This window comes from Tenebrio molitor, chromosome 1 (genome assembly GCF_963966145.1).
Source record: "Tenebrio molitor chromosome 1, icTenMoli1.1, whole genome shotgun sequence".
Lineage (NCBI taxonomy): Eukaryota > Metazoa > Arthropoda > Insecta > Coleoptera > Tenebrionidae > Tenebrio > Tenebrio molitor.
In genome coordinates this window covers 19506314-19520792 of record NC_091046.1, presented here as the reverse complement: position 1 = coordinate 19520792, position 14479 = coordinate 19506314, and the positions used below count along the sequence as shown (strand labels likewise).

Here is a 14479-nt window from a genome sequence, read left to right as displayed (position 1 = left end):
TTAGGCAAGTATTACCAATTACTACAAGCACAACTCAAATTTTTATTCATAGATTTATAGAAAAAGGCAACTCTGAACAATCTAACAACAATTTATAAAAAGCAATTTTCGCACATTTGACATACTCGTACATACAAAATGTCAGTAATACGTTTTCTTGGAAACGATTACCTAATTAATTTTATCCCCATTTACAGTAGCCCTCAATACGTGTACGCTTTTTTTTTAATAGAAGTGTACATGGGAATTAATCATATAAAAATTGAGGTTATGTATAGATATTAGTAGCGCAGCATGTTAATAAAGTTAATAACAACTAATAAGAACTAATATTAGAGTTTAATAAATGTCTCACTTTGAGAAGCATTTTTTATAACACGTTCAAATTTTAAATGCGAATTTGTGTACTTTCAAGCACATTAAAAGTGACAGGCATTGACTGGTATAGCCAATACATAATCACAATAAATTCTCTAAATGTAGTAAATTTTTATTATTGCAAACCTAAATCAACAGGTCGTGGTTCTTTGATGAAAACACAGACTATATATAAGGTGTAAGGTGTAGGCCGCCTTTATACTTTGCAATTATTCGCCCTGTCTACAAACACTCGCTTGATTTAAATTTAAACCTAAAAATTACTAACATGGTGTATTCAACATTTAATTAAAGTCTGAACAACCTTTATTCACTGTGATGCCCTTGTAAGATTATCAGGTATTCAAACAATATTGAATTTTGTATGTTCCTCGAAACCTCAAAAGCCTCCTACGCCGTATAAAAACCTTTGCAAAGTCGCCACTTAATTGCCTGTTTTATAATGTAAAATTGAATTACAATACAATACAGGGTTATTCGCGTAAGATGACGAGCCTGACCAGGTAAAAATGCAACCCAAAATACGTTTTACAAAGTATTCATTGTGTGTTGGTATTTAAAAATTAAATCAGGAGTCTAAGTATAGTAGATTCATTTTTGTAATGACGAACTAAAGTTACTCAATTTAGTAACTTTTGTCTTGTGAACCCATCTTTTTACCGCGAATTTGGGCTTTTAAAAAGTTAGGTTATGGGTCACGTCATTCGTTCTGTCAAAACTGGTCCCAATCAAAGTATTGTGAAATTAAATTTCTTTAATTATTTTGAAAAAAAGCAAAGTTGCACTAAACAAATACGGAAAGACCGTTGAACGTAACAATTAAATAATTTTGCATTTTGCTACTCATCCTCGTCATCGTCGCTGTTTTCTAAGTCCGAATCGGAATCTTCAACCAAATTAACAATAATTGGGGATACCTATGTCATGGATGCTAAAGTTCCTATAAGCCTTGTCCTTGTCCTTCATTTAAAATTTTGTACATACTTCTGAAGCCTGTACAGCACTTAGGGAGAGTTTTATTTTAGATTAGAATTTACCGAAAAAACATCCGCCACTGCTTCTACAATTTTGTACTTTTCGTACTTGCGTTTCCATTATCTCCATGAGTAATTTCTTTTATTTTGTTGAAAGCCTTTAAAATGTGCTGGTTCGTCTGCTTGCTTATTGATGCTTTACTCCGTTTTGGAAATTCATTCATTTTGGCAGTGACAATAATATGACAATTTAAATCATTGCTAACTGTCTAATTTCCATTTATTTTGTAAAAAAATCTAACAAAAAAAAAGTTACAGTTAGTTCGTCATTACAAAAATGAATGCATTATAGGTATTCTATTAGTTTGAAAGGTATATCTGTCATTGCATTTTTCGTTCATATTTAGTACGGCGTGATCAAGAATGACTGAATCTATTGGTAACAATGAAATTTGGCAAATTTGAAATTTACCATTAAAGGTTCATTTTTGTAATAGCATAAACATAACCGACATAACCAAAAATGTTTTTAATGTCGTCTCAAGTTAAAAAATCCTGTCAGTGCCAATTACGAGACAAAAAACACCAATACTTTTCAATTATTTCATTGCCAACAGACTCAGTCATTGTTGATCACGCTGTATTTGAAAAGGTTTTCGAACGATGACAGAACCGACATTATCCTACTTACCCATTATTTTTGTGATTTTAATTGCTTATATTAAAATTAAATCATACTTTGTTGAGAGAGGTATTTTTCTGACAGAACTTGACATTCATTAGCCTGACATTAAAAACTATCTATATATGTTTTATGTGCGTTATGATTAGGCTTGGGCAGATATGCCGTAAAGAGACGGCATATGTGCACGATAATATGCCGTAAAAAATGATCAAAATATGCACGAAACATGCGGTAATCCTAGGATATATGCGCTAATATATGCAATAAAAACAAAAATTAACTGACGAAAAACACTTTGAAATGTTTAGTAAAACATGCACACTAAACCCAAGTAAATCTTATACTTAAGGTAATAAAAACAATAAAATTTTAATTATAAAAGCAACTTAATTAAATACAAAACAATACGTAAATTTAAGTGAAACTAAAGTAGGTACAGTTGGTTGCAAAAAAACGAGAACTGTCAGAATAAAATTGACACATTTTTACAATTTCTTCATAGTGTGAAGCCTTCTTAGGAAAGATGGGTTAGCGTTAGAATTAACGTCAAATACAAATACAAATACAAATACAAAATCAAATTTACATTAGAAAAATTTTCGTTTCCCTTTTTTTACAACCAACTGTATCTAATCAAATTTTTATTATTATCTATTACAATAAATAACTAAATTGCATCTGCATATGTATCTGTCTGGAACTCAACTATTTTTAAAGGACCTGGGTTGGATTTTTCCAAGAAAGGTAAATCAGAGAGTTGTGGTTTAGCCGATTGTGTTCTTTCAGATTTTCTATGAAAGGAAATTAAATTTTGACCGGTCCAATTTCGTTGTATTTTACTTATTTTTACGAATATATGCTTTTATATGCTATAAAACAGCTATTGGCGATTTCGGCTACCGTTGGGGGCGCCACTGAGCGCGCACTGTTGCCAGATTTTAAATCATACACCGCTCGATTCTGCTTATGTTTGTGCATTGTTTTGTTGTTGGTTTTACGTGAATTTGCGGGTTTTGTGATGGTTTTCTTGAGGTTACACAAAATTTTAACTTATTTAGAGACAACAGCAGAACGCAGATGTGTTGTGGAAGGCGAAGAAGTGTTGTGTGCGAAGTTTTTAATTTTGTGTGGTGTTATTAAAGTAGTGGAAACAAGGTAGGAAATTTTTGGATTGTGTCTACAAACAAGTGCCTTGAGTAGTGCTCCACATGAAATTAGAAGAGACAGTTATCTGTTAACGATAACAACGTCGAAGTAGACTATTTTACCTGCAGCTGATGTACTTGCAAACATATTTCGCCGTGTTTATTGTCCAAGTGGTATAAATTTATAAATTTTTTGTTGTGAGTGGCAAAACATCATGGCCCAACAATTTTTATTGTAAGATTGAACACATTTTGTGTATATAATATATGTATGTTGTATATAAATATAAATCATGTAAAAATATAACCTTAAAATACTATTTAACCTGCAAATGTAGTTTTCTTTTCTAAAGTGTGTTCCAGAGACCCTCATATAATTAGATGAACGTTATTGTTCAATTATATTAATTAAATGTTTCTCGGTAGGTACTGGGTGAAAGATGAAAAAAAAATGGCAATATATTGAGTTTAATAGCTGTTTTTAATTTGATAATACCAACACCACTCTATCCTCGACAGAAAGCTTATGAGTGCATACTGTTGGATAACAGTGTTTAACTAGTGAAAAAATATCATTTAACAATTTAAAGTTTGATAACAGTAGTGTGAATTCAAATTTTTATCATTCTCTATTTTACAAATAAATGTACCTAACTAAATCACTATTTGTCACTTGAACACCTTTATCTTCAACATGATGGTTTTGTTGAAAATTTACAAAAACTGATCCTAAATTTAATAAACTATCAACAGCATTACGTTCATCTTCACACAAATCAGATGTGGTGTAATTTGTGACATCAGATTCTTCCTTTAACATTTGTTTTTTTCTTCCCCTACAACTATTCTCATTTGTTTTTTGAGAAAATGTTTTCATAGGTAAATTTACAGAAGGAATGGTATTTTCTTTCAAACGTGGTTTTTTGGTCTCTGCAGGTGATACTTAAATAAATCATTTCAAAATATAACCTCAAAATACTATTTAACTTACAAATGTATTCTTCTCACTTAAAGTGTTTTCAACAGACCCTCACACAATAAGATGATGGTTTTCCCATTAATAAAGCATTTTCCTATGCTTTTCTTCTCTCTTCCCGGTCTTTAAAACCGAAAACATTTTCGATGTAAACATAATTTGCTTTTACGCGGAAATAAATGAAAACATGCTTTTGGTTCGTTTTTTCGGCACGTGTTACAGCCAAAAATACAACAATTTGTTTTGCCGATCTTGTTTTTAGTCATTTTTATAAACAAACTTCGATTAAACCCTCATTTTGCCTAAAAAACACAAACAACGGCTTGTGCTGCTTTAACATTTTGCACACAATTCTCACCAGATGTCTCACTGATAGCTGGAATCGCCAATACAGGCCGATTCACGTAGCCCGTTCATTAGAAACTTTCTGATTTCCCCAAATCATATTAATATGAAAATTGGTAGTTGACTATAATCGACTACTCCAAGTTCAAATGAAATAATTTCAAAATGGTGGTTGATGACGGGAACTACTGGAAGAAAACAACAGACAGACAAAGTGAATATAAATGGTGCAAAGAGGCTGGGAACTGGGAATGGTGGACTGAAGAGGACAAACAGGAATTAGATAAGAGTGGAGAAGCAAAAGCAGCCAAGGCCTGCTTGGCTCGCAGAGCTGACATTATTATACAGGCTGTCCCACAGGTACCGCATTTCCTTAAAGGTGCGCCATCTAGAAGTATATTCGAGTGCTGAAAAAGAAGAAATGGGACACCACAATCAAAATCAAAATTTAGAAGTAAACGAGCTCAGTTCATAACAAAAAAATTATGGATAACTCATCGCTTTGAAGAGTTTGAGATAAAAAAATGAAGGAAGTATTGTCACTAGGGTTTAAAATCATTAATAAAATCATCACTTCAAGAATTGGGACTAGATGGCAACATAGCCAGTGCACCTAATTGAGGTTACAACGACGGATTGTTACTCCATGGTTCCTAAAATAAAATCAATATTTCTGACAGCTGTTGTTTTGAAAAAAGTGTCAAAGTCACGCTACAATGTACGCTTTCAATGAATACGCCGACATTTACATATTTGATTTTGGGTGAACGTCTCGGAAATGCATCTACAAAAATAACTATTTTTGTGATTACTTATAACGGGTGTTTTTTTAAATTTGGCGTCGAAGTAGGCGTGAACGCACTATACAGGTTACGGATCACTGATCAGCTGTGGTGCGCTCTCAATCGACTCTCCAACGCCTACTTCGACGCCAAATTTAAAAAAACACGCTTTCAATAGAAAACTCTGTTTTTTTGTTCGACACTGTCAGAATTTGAGAATTTTCTCCTATATGAACGGATTTTGATAAATGTCACAACTTGTCAAAACGAAACGTCAAGCTAATTTTAAAGATTTTAAACAATTTGGAGCTTTTAAGGGGCTCGTCGAACCAAAAAACGTTGTATTCAACTCATTCGTGTGTAAATTGGGCCTTTTTTGGCACGTGTGGGCCATTTTAAAACGCGAACAACTATTTTTGATCTATCAAAAAATGACATACTTTGCGACTTGATAATGATGCATAAATGTCGCGTTTTTTGACGGTTGTAGAAAAAAGTATAATTTCTTTAGTTGGAAATGTAGACATTTCAAACTAAAGAAATTAATTTTTTTCTCTTTTTAACAAACACAACTTGACTTGATTGACAATATCGTTCGATTGCGAATATAATTTTTCCTTAAATATTTAATATCAATTTTTTGTCTTACCAGGACAAGTCGCCAGATGTGCGACAACTTTTTAAACAAAAAAAATCAACGTGGTTGCCCCGACGGCCCTTATCACCACCCGGAATGGAAACTGTTAGCAAAGTATGGTCAACGAAGTATGTTTTATTAATAAATTGCTTTATTAACGGAGGTACAAATTAACTTGACACATACAAAAATATATAATTAATAACAAATTGTTTTCTCATCGCACACTATTACTATTGTGTCGATCACTGACTCGCTATTTCTAACAGAAACCCTGGAACGTTCGTAAATTTACGAGAAAAAAAATGGTCGGCCAGTCGGCTAAAGGCGTTTAAAAATAAAATTTGTGAAATTCGGTGTGGAATTGTTTAACTTTTCCGTACTCAGTTGAGTGTTGAAAAGTTCAATTTATCCTAACTAGAATGGAAAAATAAAACAAAAGAAAAACAATGAAAGAAAAAACAATTTTAATGTCAAATGTCAAATATAAAAAGCTAACCGTTATCAACAAATAAGTACTCCCTATTATCAGCTTCTTTTAAAAACTTTTCTACCTCTAACTTTGCAAACACGCTGAATTTCTTTGAAACCTGGCCGACTGACTTTCTTTTGATAAATGCTATCAAACTTGAATAGTTTTTAATTTCGATCTTCCTGATCACATTAAGGGTAGCTCGTAACATTGAATAGATACTCCATAGTGTAGAACCTTTAAAAGTTCTTGACTTTTGTTCAAAGTATGCTAATAATACCTCTTCATTAACATGTTTAACAATCTTTTCTGAACACCAATTCTCGAAGCCTTTGTACCCCTTTTTGTACTTTTCTTTCGATTTTTCGGGCAGCAATGAATTAAATGCCAAGGCCGCTGACTCTTCAATATCAGAAGATGGTTCATCTGCTTCCTCAAACATTTTTTTCAAGCAAATGAGACGAACACACAAATTGAAAATATTTTGTCAAATTTTACTTTGTTTACTTTTATTTTTCCTAGGTAAGAATACATCAATAGGAACTTGATTATGGTTTTCACATAAAAAGTATCAATTAAAATTAATTATTGTAATGTAAGGGCTTCTTTTCCGAATTTCACAAAATCTTGTGTGCAGTTCGATAGAAAAAGCCTTTTTTTCCATTAACGACGTCTTTTTTATCTCGGCTTCGCCTCGATAAAAACATCTGACGTCTAGAATGGAAAAAAATCGCTTTTCGTATCTCGTTGCACAAATAGCAATTTTAAAACCCAATTTAATTTACAAAATGTAATTAAACAACAACAAAAAATTATAAAGAAGGTTACAGTAATGCGTTTTCTTTCTTTAAGTAATAAAGTAATAAAAAACAAACTCCGGCAACAATATTCGAACTGGAGCGTTGGGCGTTCGGCTTGCCCCACCGGCCGACATGAGAAAGGCTTCAAAATTTGCTATTTTTTTTCTCGTAAATTTACGAACATTCGTGCGTTTCCGTTCAGGGTGGTAATGTGGGCAGTCGAGGCAATCACCCTGATTTTTTTTTTTTTTTGTTCAAAAAGCTATCGCACATCTGGCGACTTCTTGTTAGACAAAAAACAAAAATACAAAAAGTTATTAACTGTTATGTGCGGTGACAAGATCACAAGATCAAATAACAAGATTTTTTTTTCGATTATCTTTATTATCTACACGGTTGAATTTGGAATAAACACGCAGTGTGTACCAATGATAACGCTTTACGGTGCTTAATTGTTTATCGAAACAAGCAAAGGATGTCAGTGTGTCGTACCACTATGAAAGTACTGATAAAACACAAAACATTTCCCATATTTTGCATTTCATCAAATAGATTTCTAATGTTCAAGCGTACTACAGGAGGGAGTTGTTCAGATCATTTATCACGTACACCTTTAACACAACCTAAAATTTAAGTGAAGAACGTTTGAAATATTGGATGGTGTTACCTTTCCAGTAGTTCGCGGCGTACTGTGAGAAAGCTGAATGCATGTCACAATTTATTGCTCTTACTGAGTTATTTTTGTCCAGATATAGCAACGTTAGATATCACAAGGGAGATTTAAAACATCTTCGGACACATGATTTTGTCTTCTTCGTCTCGTAACCTGTCTCCAGTTCTCGAATGCAAAGAAAGTTCAAGTATCCAAAAAAATTACGTTACGTGAACTAAATCTGTAAGCAGCTTCAATTTACATATCCTTACAAAACTGAATATTAAATGAAACAAGCAATCAATATTATTATTAGACTAAATTAATAACATAACTTTGTAACCAATTTGCTTTATAATATTTCTCTTTAGAAATTTGTCATATTTGATTTACATTAAATAAATTTTTTAACTTGTCTTTTATTTTTAAGAATATTGATTAAGGAAAAATAAATTTCAAATTAGTAAGTACAGCTATTTTCCAACAGAATTAAAAAATATAAATTTTGTCAGAAAAATTTGTTGAATTTCTTTTTTTGATTTAACTTATTCTAACCCTAAAGATCATAAGAGAACAAAGTTGAATGATTTTTAAATTTTGCAACATATGTACATAATAGTATATTAAAGAACGCGTTTTATAAGGGTTGATTTGGCGCACGAGTCCCAGGTGTAGAAAACGACCCGTAGGGGAGTTTTCTATGGGACGAGTGCGCCAATACCCTTATAAAACAAGTTTTTTATGTTAATTTTTAAATAAAAAAAATAAATTTTCAAATTCTAGGGAATTTCGTATTAATTGGTAATTCAAGGTAACGGATGCAACTACATCTGCAACAGATGTTAAAAAGTAGAGTTTGAACATTAATATTGGAAGTTTTTTGGTATGATACACTGAAATATTGATAAAAATTTCATTAAAGTACAGTGTACTTTTATAAAGCCATAAACGACTCCTACTGACTGACGTTTATAGACGTATTATAAACGCAAATTCAAAAATATGTATTTTTAAATCTTTAAATTTCTTATAGCCTCATATTAAATTATCATCATTTTATATTGTAATTAAATAACAAATATGAAACGATATTAACAGGAACCTTTTTGAAAATTCTTTTATGTTAAAATTGACAATTTTTTTTTTGTCTCATAAAAACCTTGAAAATATTAGGTAATTCTTACCTGCGTAAATAATTGATAATGAAATTATTAAAAATATAACACTATAAACACTATAGTTGGATGCGATTAAATATTTCTTACTGTCAAAATGTCTAAATTAGGTGATATTTCATTAAACCACAAAAATTATGCTTGTTTTTTATTGTTTAAAACTCTTAATGTTAGAAAAGAAAATTTATATTCTATAGACTTCGTCAGCTTTATTTAGTACCGATAGTTTTTAAATAGTATTCGACAAGAAAGTTCATATAACAGAATCAAAGGAAGCATCTCAATAGCGCGGTACTGAAGAAATACAAATTTCCGCATTAGAAAGCGTTGGCGCGTAGCATAAGAAACACAGAAATCTCCATACAAATAGAACACACCGCCTCCACTGACATTATAAAAATGTGTTTCTTTTTTTTTCTAATGTCTTTGAGTTTCAACTAAATACAAAATATGTACCTAAACGGAAATTCAAAATTTAACAAAAAATATAAACTACAAACAAACAAACAAACAAAACTTGTTCTTTTTTTATTGTTTTTTAAATTTAAATGTAAGTATTTCAGAATTTGTGATAAATATATTCACTCCAACATGAATTATTTATATCTATATCTACCTATACAGGCTGTCTCAAAACCACCGGAAGATTCTTTACTATGATCTGAGACAAAAATTCAATTGCAAATATGTTGAGACTCCAATCGTTTTCAATCGGGACGCTATTAAAGTTTCGCTAAATGTTCTCTTGTGCAAGAGTAGTGATTTATTAAATTTATACGTTGGTGCTGAAAACAAAATAAATCAAGATATAACCGTTGTCAATTTATTAGTAGTATCTGCCAGTTGATTGTCAGCTAACTTCACATATTTGCCATTATTAAGTTTCTTAATATCAAAATGAATTATGTTTTGCTTTAGTTCGATTTTATGAAATGTTGTGTTCAAAGTCTGTTGCTCAGTCAAAAAGCAACAGTAGTTTATTTAACGAGTTCGTGTGTAAATTGGGCTTTTTTGGCATGAGTGTGCCAGTTTAAAACGCCCACGATATTTAAATTCTTAAAATGGGGTAGGTCGATGTTAAATATATCGATTAAGATTGTTACAAAGAATTTATTCTAAAAAAAAATAATGCCCACGTGCAAAATTTCAACACAAAATATTGAATTAGCCCCAAAGTTACTTGGGAAGACATCCCAAAGGAGTTATGAGATGTTACATTATCAAAAAAACTCATAACTCCCTTGGGATACCTATTTCAAATTTTTTCGCCCATTTCATTGTCCTTATGTGTATGTGTAAATTTGAAATATCCCAAAGGAGTTATGAGATGTTACATTATCAAAAAAACTCATAACTCTACATTGTTTACAACAAACCCACGAGAACCAAACTGTAGCAACCATATATTCACGCAATCTTCCCTGCAAAATATTTTTTTTAATGTTTTAACTTTTAAGTACAGACACTAAAAAATAAAATATTGAATGCACCACTGGAGATATTCATGTTTTTCCAAACAAATGAGAGGTCACCGTCGTCAAGGAATTGATTCCACAGCATTCGATTCTTTATTGACCATGTCAAATTCTACAATAAAATTAGTCTTGCTTTTTTAAAAATTCAATATTTTGGTCAGCCGAAAAGTCTAATACAAATGTCGTACGGGAGGTATTTTCCGGCGCTTCAACAAACCAGGTAGTTGGCTGCGCCTTCGTGCCCGAAACTTAGTTGTGCCGGAAAATTCACCTCCCGTACTCTAATGCAAATATGGTGGGAACTTTTATTAAAATGAATCGTTAATGTTAATTTTTTCTGCTTATCGAATTGTCGAATCGTCGTGCGATTTTCAATTGAATTGTGATTCTGTTGTAAGTTCATCGCAATTCATTTCTTTGTTTTGATTGTTTACTTGAACATCGATCTTGCAATCGAAATCGAAATGTAACCTTCAGATTCATTGTGATTTCAAATTTAGTTGAAGAAAACATTTGTTTGACATGAAATTCTGACTTAATTAAATTGTGGCTTTAATTTTGGAACAAATCCGCATTGTTCGAAGTCGATCGCATTCCAGGCACATCACAGATTTCAAGCATTTCAGCATTGTATTGCCGATAGAATTAATCTCGCATGTAAATTTTTCATTTTTACTTTGTTTACACATTTCCAATAAGTTTTCACAAATTCACAAAACGATCACAAACAAATTTAGGTATTCAAATTTGGACAAGACAACGTCTGTCGGGTCAACTAGTGTAAAATATAACAACAATGATATCATTTACTGTTGTAGTACCTACATTTCGTGCAGACGTTCTTCTTATGTGTCCTACTACATATTTACTTCTTTTTTATTAAGTGGAATTTTATTTTTAAGGAGTAAGACTTCACTAACTGGTATTTCATATATCTAATTATTGTAATATTTTAATTATTTATAGTTGGACTCTAATCCTTTTAGTTTCAGTTATCGATGTCGAAAAATCATAGAGAAATAAATTTAATCGAAGGTAACAAGACCCAACTTTTTTATAGGACAAATTTTTCAATTTTACGAAAACTTTTCGCTTTGACAATTTTACGAGTTGAATTTGGGCATTTTTATTCTGGTTAGGCTCGAGAGCTTTAGCACAAGGGTTGAACCTTTGAATAAAAATGTCCAAATATCAAGGAGTAAAAATCGGGAAATTTATCAGATATTAAAAATTAGGTCGTCTTTTTTTTGGCAAGATTAATTCCAGAATACAAACTTTAACGTTAGGTAATTAATTATTTATTTATAATACAGTTATTAAGAACATAATATAATTATTAAAAACAATTTGAGAATCTGACAGGAGCAGCATGCAATTTTAATCACTTTTGACAGATGACAGAGTAGTAGGACGTTTTTATCGCGATAAACATTTTTGATTGGATGAAAGCAAGCGCTCTGATTGGCTTAACACGCACGTTTTTGTACGTGGGAATTAATCTATTATTATACAGTGAGTTTTTTTTAAGACTGGCCATAGGGTTTTACATGCTAATTTTTCAACCCCCTGTTAACTTTTGTTCCGATAAAAATATCCAAACCATTTTTGGAACAAAGTTGGAAGATATCGGATAGATTACAATTTAATATCCCAAACCGTCGAAAAAGTTGTGAAAAAATATTTTTTAGGGCGCCGAAATAATAGTACGTCGAGCGGCCGCCAGTGTAGCGCCATTGTCAGCTCAACCAGCACCTGACGATCTCCAATTTTGGACGCTTTCGGCGCGCTAAAAAATATTTTTTTCACAACTTTTTCGACAGTTTGGGATATTGAATTGTAATCTATCCGATAGTTTAAAAAATCTTCCAACTGAAAATATTCAAACCATTTTTGGAATAAAAATGGTTTGAATATTTTCATCGGAACAAAAGTTAACAGGGGGTTGAAAAATTAGCATGTAAAACCCTATGGCCAGTCTTAAAAAAAACTCACTGTATAAGGTTATTATAAATGATTTTAGTCGAAGCCGGCCATGCCCATGTTATGAAGTTTTTACCGCTTTCATGTGAACTGTCAATTTTTGTCGCTGTCACTGTCATTTTTTAGGGGAAAAGTGCTGTGATGAGGATTTTTTTTTTTTTTAATTAACGACTGAATCCAAAAATATTGAGTTGTTTTGCACCCAATTTAACTCCTGTGTGTAAAGGGTGTATACTCACTTATTCACATTATTTTGATGTTTTTTATAAGGAGCGGCAACCATACATTTTACAATCATTTTTAAGCCTATTTGGACTACAATCATTTATAATAACCCTATACAACATAATAATAGTAAAAATGACGATAATAACAATTGATACTGGAATTAAACTTTTTAAATTCAACCTCTTACAATTATTAGTTTCTAATTTTGGCAAAACTATTCTATAATTTAAAATAATAGAAAATTGCTACGAATTTTCTGTAAACAAAGGTAGTAAATCTATGCCGTGACATGAAGTAAGAGTTCCATAATTCTTATCGGCATTCTGCAAACGACCATCGAGATTATCGTATAGTAGTAGAGAGTACGGTAACAAGGTAAAAAAAGATAGTGGAGGTAGCAGCAATAGCCTTATCTTAACGGCGAGAAATTTTTTACTAGTACACACCTAGACGCTCCACAATGTAATGAGTCAATTACAGTATCCCATCAGATAAGACAATGCGGACCAGGACACTACTTTATAATTACCAGGCGCTGCTCTGATACTTGCGGAATTTACATAAACACGATGGCTTAGATTCATTATCAGTACAAGGACCGAACACGTCTTTATTGCTCCTTTAAATATACCCTACCTTGCGACCATACTCATGTTATAATTAGCAGGTCATGTGCCGCTAAAGAACGCCCTTTGTTTACATTTCCTAATGAATCCATTTACATACACGTAATAGTGGTGCTCAGTACGTTTACTGCCATTGTAAAATCCTTGAATTGATACAGGAATAAAACATCAATATGCACATTCATCTTAGCAAAAATTACGTCGTGCTATCTGTACATCTGACCATTGACCCCAAGAAACCAAACCCCAATCTTCTGTTAGAAAATTAACAGCTACTAAATATTATGTTTCCTTTGCTGCCACCATTAAGACTATTGGACTATTTACATTTATATTGTTGATTTGTGGGAAAAATCCTATCCGAGGTTTATACAGCCTGTCCCAGAACTGCCTCCCCATAGAAAACAGGCATGTGCCGACAGCAAAAGATAGTCCAAGATGACTAATAGTTATTTTCATACGAGTAGCGCTGCCAGATCACTTTTCAGGTATGAGGCCGAAGTTTGCTGCATGAGGCGCCAGCTGAGTGATGCAAAATAGACCGAATATCTGAAAACTGACAGCGCACGAATATTGAATAAAGTTTTTGGTGTCCGTTTGGGCAAGGTCTTAAAGAACATTAATTTATTATAAATTTTGAGGTTATCTTTGACAGATGTCAAGTTAGGTATAGGTATAAACTGAAAAATTTATAAATTTAGTTATATACCACTTTTCACGTTATGTATCTCAGAAAACGAACACGAAAACGCTTGTGTGAAATTTGTCACCCAACGTGCTCCGCAGGGGACAAACAAAAATAGCGCTAAAAGTGATTTTTTCCCCATTTGAAATACATTTTCTTTTTCTATAACCATTATGCAATATTTTAAAAGAACTTGTAATAAGATCGAGCAAAATAACAAAGTAAGATGTACATAATTTTTTTAAATAATTGAGTTTGTGAATCAATTTCTATACAGTGAGGGGCAAAAGAAACGCAACAATTCGATACATCATAAACTGTTGAGTTTTGACAAAAGAACAAAAATAGGTCGATTTTTAATTTCAATTTCACGTTTATTGAAGTAAAATTTTTTTATACAGGGTGCTCCTTGTCAAAGTAATGACGTTATCATCTATTATTTAAATAGCAACCTATATGTATTT

The 14479-nt window shown here is 32.0% G+C and overlaps 1 long non-coding RNA gene across 1 annotated transcript; it reads right to left on the bottom strand.

Annotated features, from left to right (window-relative positions):
• Positions 1-3644: 3644 nt before the first annotated feature.
• Positions 3645-4469, bottom strand: LOC138141577 (uncharacterized). The gene is made up of 2 exons (XR_011163192.1): positions 4174-4469; positions 3645-4124 (listed from the first exon to the last, which is right to left on the bottom strand). It is a non-coding gene; the product is annotated as an uncharacterized lncRNA (long non-coding RNA).
• Positions 4470-14479: the final 10010 nt, after the last annotated feature.